The sequence below is a fragment of the Micropterus dolomieu genome, linkage group LG12, assembly GCF_021292245.1.
Source record: "Micropterus dolomieu isolate WLL.071019.BEF.003 ecotype Adirondacks linkage group LG12, ASM2129224v1, whole genome shotgun sequence".
In the NCBI taxonomy this organism is placed as follows: Eukaryota; Metazoa; Chordata; class Actinopteri; order Centrarchiformes; family Centrarchidae; genus Micropterus; species Micropterus dolomieu.
This window is the reverse complement of record NC_060161.1, coordinates 5,373,602-5,381,349: the sequence shown is the minus strand read 5'-3', so window position 1 is coordinate 5,381,349 and position 7,748 is coordinate 5,373,602.

The following is a 7,748-nucleotide window of genomic DNA, read 5'->3' as shown; positions in this document are numbered from 1 at the left end:
ATAATAAGGTGAGAAATGGGTCTGTTCTGAGTTCATCCTGCACTGCAGCAGCTAATAAAGTCCATTTAATCCCCAAAACGCTTTTCTTTTAGGCAGGCTGGAGCAGAAAACAACTCACCTTTCTCAAGTTGTACAGTAATGTCACATGTTTATGAAGGTGGATCAAACAAGCTAATCTTAAATGTCAAAGTAGAGAGGAGCCTAGTAGGCCTATTTATTTTCATTCATTACACAATATGAATAAGCTATGCAGACAGTTGTAAAGAAAGAACATCTTTTTCTTCTGTTCTCTACTTGTTATAGTTACACAGTATTAGGGGTGTGGGCTGTATTAAAAGTATCCACTGTTCTCCCATGCTCTAACACACAGTAAAGATGAAATGTGTGCTGTTCTCACATTCTTCCTCTGTATGTACACATAAACAACAAGGCAGGGAAATATAAAAGGAATTTATTTTATTGTTTGTGGGTTATTTGTTGCTCTCCTTCTCCTCCTTCTTCTTTTCCTCTGAAGAATATGGTTATGTTCTGAATGGCGTTTTTGTTGAAACAGCAGCTGATAACAGCAGAGCAACGAGCTGCTCCGTGTGGGAGCATTTACCGTAAATACTCGAATAGGAGTGCACTGGTAGTGTCTTCAAACAGAGTTGCTAAACACCTCAGCGCACTGAAGGAAGCCATCTGACTGTGTGAGGGGCAAGATCGTTGATGTCTGCAGGCAGAGTAGGAGCTCTCCTGTCTGACTGGTCCACCAATAGCAGAGAAGATGACCCCTTGAGACACAGCCCCTCGTCATTTGCATAATGAGGCAGAAATGCATACAGAAATTTAAAAAGGACAGGCAGAAATAAATACCATGGGTGAAAATAAATAAGGTAAAAAAAATACAAAGGAAGAAAAAAACAGACAATAATATTAAAAATCACACTTAAAAAATAAGTAATTAATAAATAAAGTTGAAGATTATAACGGAGAATAAATAAATAAGGTAATTATTACAAAGGTGAATGAGTAAAGGCGCTAATTAAAATATATACATTTCTGTCTCCTTGTATAATTTAATTACTACCTACATTTATTTATTTACTTTATTTTTTTGTGTATTTAATTGGATGCTTATTTATTTATTGAGCATTTATTTATTTCTGTATTTATTTCTGACTGTGTCAGGATCGGTCCTCCATACTGCCCCTCTCCGTGCAGATTAATATCAGCTGGTTCAGTCCCAACTGATGGCCTATAAAAAGCTGTGTCATTACCAAGGTGCCACATGAGGAACTTCTCATGACGGGTAAAACCAAAGAGCTCTCGCAAGACCGTTGCAACCTTATTGTTGCATAACATACTGAAAGTGGAAAGAACATAATTTCACCAGAAACTGGCCACCAGCTGCTCCTTGTGTGGGCTGTTTTTCAGCACAAGTTGGAAAACTTCACATAACTGAAGGATGAATGTACGAATGTGCCGAGACATTCTTGGTAAAAACCTGCTGCCATCTACCAGGATGGTGAAGATGAAACGAGGGAGGACATTTCAGCAAGAAAATGATCCCAAACACACAGCCAAGGAAACTCTCACTCGGTTTCATAGAATGGCGTCTAGCAGCTGAAAGACCAGAGTTCATAGAAGAGTCCCACAGAACCTTCAAGGTTTGAGGCGTCTTGAAGCCCAGTGCCCCACTCCCTCTCAGTTGTGAACAGTTGGTGATCATTCCTTCTGGCTGGATGAATGTTACGCATGATCCATGCACTACTGCAGCTGGGGGCTGCAGCAAAATCTGTTCTTGAAACTAATAATTGTCTGTATTCTGGTGAATATTTCTGTACCAATTTATTGAGAAAATGTCTCACTTTACACTGAAAAAAATTATGAACACAACACTTTTGTCTTTGCCCCCATTCATCATGGGCTGAACTGAAAGATCTAATACTTTCTCTATGTACACAAAACGCCTATTTCTCTCAAACATTGTTCACAAATCTGTCAGAATCTGTGTCAGTGAGCACTTCTCCTTTGCCGAGATAATCCATACACCTCACAGGTGTGGCATATCAAGATGCTGATCAGACAGCATGGGGATTGCACAGGTGTGCCTTAGGCTGGCCTCAATAAAAGGCCACTCCAAAATGTGCAGTTCCATCACACAGCACGATGCCACAGTTAGGACATTATAAGAGACACACAAGAACAGTCGCTTTTCATCTTGAACCAGCGCTGGCCACTCAGTGGAGTAATGTGAGCAGGAAGTTAGTACCTACAACCTGACAGTCTATTAATTATTATTAATTAGGCAGCAAAGGGGCAAACTGCTACATGGAACATGAAGGGGGAGGGGGTCGTGGCTCATCAGAGATCAGCACATGCATGTTTTTATTTGTCCTCTCTTGCAGACACTGAGCATGTGGTGCCAGGGCTGGACTGAGACAAAAAATTGGCCCTGGCTTTTCTGGCCCAGGTGGCCCACCAAAATCAACTGGACACATCTCACCAATACCCCAGACTTCCATTTAAGGGCTCAGATTAGGGGTGTGACGAAACACCTAGTGAATGAGACGCAGGTGAAAATGTAAAAATATAATGCAATAATAATAATGCATTTTATTTAATGGCGCCTTTCATAACACCCAAGGTCACCTCACAAACAATATACAGATCACTACATAAAACAATACACACAACAAACAAGCTGCATACAGATAAAATGCATTAAAAACTCAGTACAACATGTAATAAATGTGTCTTAAGATGTGTTTTAAAAGTCAACAAGCAGTCGCTATTGCGAACATCAACGGGAAGAGAGTTCCATAGGCGTGGGGCAGCACAACTAAAAGATCTGGCACCCATGGTATTTAGTCGAATCCGAGGTACCACAAGAGAAATTGAAGATGAAGATCTGAGAGCACGTGAAGGGGTGTAAACATGGAGAAGTTGTGTAAGGTATTGGGGGTGCAAGATTATGAAGTGCCTTTATAAGTAAGTGGCAGGATCTTAAATTCAACTCTATACTTTACTGGAAGCCAGTGCAATCGCTGAAGAACTGGAGAAATGTGCTCAGTATAAGGAGTTCTAGAAAGAACACGAGCTGCAGAATTCTGAACTAACTGAAGCTTATGTAGCAATTTGGAGTGTGAAAAGAGCATTACAGTAGTCTATACGTGAATTGACCAGTGCATGAATAAGAACTGCAGTATTATTATTTGAAAGAAAGGGGCGGAGACGGTTAATATTACGCAAGTGGAAGTATGCGATCCGCCTGATATTATTAATTTGAGCTTCAAAGGATAGTGTGCTATCCATGATGACACCCAAAATTTTTACCTGTGAAGAAGGATAGATTACAGTATTGTCAATGTACAAAGAAAGACAATTAGATCTAGACAAAACAGATCGAGTGCCAATAAGAAAAGCCTCAGTTTTGTTGCCATTTACCTTCAAGAAGTTAGCAGAAAGCCCATCTTTAATTTCAGCTGGACAAAGATGGTGGTGGGAAAGAACCAGTGGGTTTGGCAGACAAGTAGAGTTGGGTGTCAACCGCATAACAGTGGAAATATATTTCCTCTTTCCTTATATTTCCTCAAAATATAACCAAGAGGGAGCATGTAAATAATGAAAAGAAGCAGGCCCCAGACAGAACCCTGGGGAACACCAGTAGTGACTATAGATGTTCTTAATCGAAAACCTTTTAATTGAATACGCTGACTGCGTCCAGATAGACATGACCTAAACCAAGACAGAGCAGTGCCAGTAATACCAATAGAAGCTAATCTGTCAAGAAGTATCTTATGTGAGACAGTATCAAAAGCAGCGCTCAAGTCTAGAAGGACAAATATGGATAAAAGTCCAGAGCCAGCTGCCAACAGTAGGGAGGCGCTCCCTCCTGCATGGCGGGGTGTGTGTGTGTGTGTGTGTGTGTGTGTGTGTGTGTGTGTGTGTGTGTGTGTGTGTGTGTGTGTGTGTGTGTGTGTGTGTTGGCGCCCATGACCCTCCCTGCTTGGCCCCCCCATGGCTGGCATCCCTGGCCTTTAGGGGGCCCCTCCCCCATGGGTCGTGGCTGGGCAACCCCCCCCGAACCGTGACGGCGGCAAGGGCAGCAGAGTGGCTTCCCTTCAGGGCCACCAGGGCGCCTCATCAGCAGGTCCGACCACTTTTGAGACACTACTCGGAGTGGCTTGCTTCGTGCTCGATGCACAGATGGATGGACAGACTGATCCGCTGGATTCCTGGTCAGGAAGAAGACGGGTGGTGAGAGGCCCATCCTGGACCTGTCACTGTTCAACAGGGCGATTATGGTGAGACCTTTTTTGCATGTTAACGGTGAAACAGGTGATGGAGTGTGTGCACCAGGGAGACTGGCTCTCCTCCATCGACATGAAGGATGCGTACTTTCATGTGTCCGTCATTCCCGGACACAGGAAGTTTCTGCAGTTTTCATTCCAGTGCGCCCAGTACCAATACAACCGCCTTCGGTTACTCCCTGGCCCTGCGCACTTTTTACAAGTGTGTCGAGACGACCCTGGAGCCGCTGCGGCAGTCGGGCATCAGGGTCCTGTTTTATCTGGACGACCTGCTGCTGTTGGCGCCGCCCCGGGATGAAGCGGTGGTGCAGACGGCCCAGCTAGTCGCACACCTGTCTTACCTGGGCTTCATGGTGAACTGGAAGAAGAGTGCTCCTTTCTCCTCCGAGAGACTCACGTACCTTGGCTCTCCTCTCTCCTGCTCTACCGTGCTGTCCCTCGAGCGGTCCCGCGCCTTCTGGATTGCCTGCAGTTTTCAACCTTGGCGGTGTCTCTGGTGACTCCAAAGCGCACCAGCACATCCTGGTTTCCCTGTCTCCAGTGGCTGAGAGGCGACACCTGGAGGGCTTAGGTCTCTACCGGGAGGTGGTTCGCACCATCCAGGGATCGAGGGCCGCCTCCGCTCAGTCCTCTTACTCCTCTAAGTGGTAGGCTTTCCAACGCTGGTGTATGGACCAGGGGACGGGCCTGGTTGCCTGTCCGCTGCCAGTGGTGCTTTTGTTCCTCCAGTTGCTGATGGACTGGGGCTGCCGTTCAGTACGGTTAAAACCTACATTGCCGCCATTTCGTCCTGTCACAAGGGCTTCGGGGACAGGACTGTGTTCTCCCACCCCCTGGTGAAGCGTTTCCTTAGGGGGGTGCGGAGGCAGGCCAGTGATGTGGCCTGTTGCCCCACAGTGCCCCATTTGACCCTTTGGAAACGGCGGACCTGTGATTCTTTTTGGCTAAGGTCGCCTTGCTCCTGGCTCTGACATCGGCCAAATGCTTCATGTACTGTTTGCTTTATGTACTTTTAGTTTTAACACTTAAAGACGTGATATAAAGTCTGACACACAGCAGTTTGTGTCCTAACCACAGGAGCCTTCCACTGAAGACTGACGGGAAGTCAGGCTCCTGCCAGCAGAGACCACAGAGTGATGTTTGTTGGTTATGATGATATCAGCTCTAGAAAATGTGTGGAATTTATTAACAAGTAAGACATTTCATGTTTTAAGAACTGAATAAGGATGATAAATAATTGATAAATGACTGAGGATGCTAAATTACCTACAGTTTATTTGAACATATGTACAGTATCTGACAAGTGAGTCCACCCCTCACATTTTTGTAAATATTTGATTCTATCTTTTCATGTGACAACACTGAAGAAATTACTTCCTACGTACTACTGTAAGGCAGTGAGCGTACAGCTTGTATAACAGTGTAAATTTGCTGTCCCCTCAAAATAACACATCACACAGCCATTGTGTAACCATTGCCAATGTCTAAACTGCTGGCAACAAAAGTGAGGACACCCTTAAGTGAAAATGTCCAAATTGGGCCCAATTAGCCATTTTCCCTCCCCGGTGTCATGTGATTCGTTAGTGTTACAAGGTCTCAGGTGTGAAAACTTTACATTGTAGTAAAGTGTCATTTCTTAAGTAGGGCGAGTCCTGAAAGTAAACACTGCTTTGGTTCAGCTGAATATGTTCCTCTTACCAGCTTAGCATCATAAACGGGGGCAAGAGTGTTGATTTATTCTTTTTTTGTTTTAACTGAGCTCTGTCTCTACATCACAGTAACAACTTTATGTCCATTGGCTGCCTGGAGGGTAGCTAGTGTTTGGAAGAGAGGAGAGGCAGCAGGTGGACGTCTTGTCACTAGCCATGTTTCCATTGTCGTTTGTTTATGTGCATTTTGAAGTATCGCATTAGAAAAAGTTGATGGAAACGGCTAAATTTGAAAAAAAATCCTTAATTTCTCAAAAAAGTTTTTACACTCGCTTGAGGAGGTTGTTGCCTTTGTCGAAAAAGAGTAAATGCACTAAATGGGAGATGGAAACGCTTTTGGCGAATAAGTTCTTGTAACTCACGTCTGATCAGCTGTTTCTGCTGTCGGCGTCGTGGCAGATATTCCCAGAACTTATGGAGACATGGCTGGTAGCAGTTTGCCCGTTAGAAACACATTCCTGAGGACCTCTGTCCATGTTTCTCAGATCCCTGGTCCTCAGGTTCATGCAACTGGTTTTGTTTCTGGTTTGAACCCACATGTCTTGTTTATTACAGACATGTGTATCGTCAACTACTGACATAACTAGTCCTGTTGTAGCCTGGGTTGCACTTAAAAAATTCACATGACAATTAGATGGAAACATGACTACTGAGTGCTGCAGGTCAGTGTGTTTTTCCACCACTGTTTCTGAGGGCGTGTCTGACTAGCCACTAGGCGAGCTTTATGATGCGTGTTTTATTGTGACGTCACAAGAAAGCGGAAGAAAAGGCTGGACTACAAACGAGCTGTGTTCAGTTCAGAGCAGAGTTTTCTGCGGGAGATGGGAACTCCCTTTGGGCTTTTTCACTTTGCAAGCCTATTACATGCACAATAAAATTTTATAAAGGAGAGGGGAAAAGGCCATAAAGTATAATATGACCTATTTAATTAATTGATTCATTGAAATTGATTTTGATATGACAGGTGTGTTGTTTTTGATTTATCACCTGTTTTTTGTATTTTACTCTGTTTAACCTGCTCAACTTTATCATTTAACTTTAAGAGAAAAGAGTGAAAAGAATGCATTTACAGAAAAAGGTCGGCAGATATTTTCTGTGTTCATGTGTACCATCTTGGGTGTGATCTGGATAATAGACCACTTACAAGAGACTGATCATGGCTCATCTGCACAGGCATCAACCAATCACAGCAAACATACATCATGAGCTATTCTGTCACATCCTGTCTGTGTCTGTATAGAAGTTGCAGCTCTTGGTATTTTGAAAAAGCAGAACTCCGGTCGACGCTGTTTTGCTCTGTTCTTTTTTGCTGATTGTACTTTAATAAAAGACACTTTGAGTAAAGAATCTCAAAGATTATTTTTCCTCTCCTCCTCCTCCTGCTGCAAGGTAAGGTTCTTCCACACTGCCACACACTGAGCCGAGGGCCACACTGATCTTATTCTCTAGATCTGGAGTTTAGGAACTCGTTCCAGGTTGAGTTTGAATACTCTACTCCCTGATGAGAAATGGGGGAGGAGCGGGGGACGGCGAGGAAAGTCTGGAGTTAGACTTCTGATACTGAGGTAGGCCAGAACCTGATATGGAAACTAGCTTGTTATCAGGGGCCTCTCTCTGTCCTGCGCCGGGGTCTTTGGGTGGCGACCCGAGACAGCCGGGTTTCTAGGGGTTAACACGAGGCTACGTGGCGCCCGACAGCGTGGCTGGAGAAAAAACAGTAGTTGGTTCTCCTGTCTGTACACAG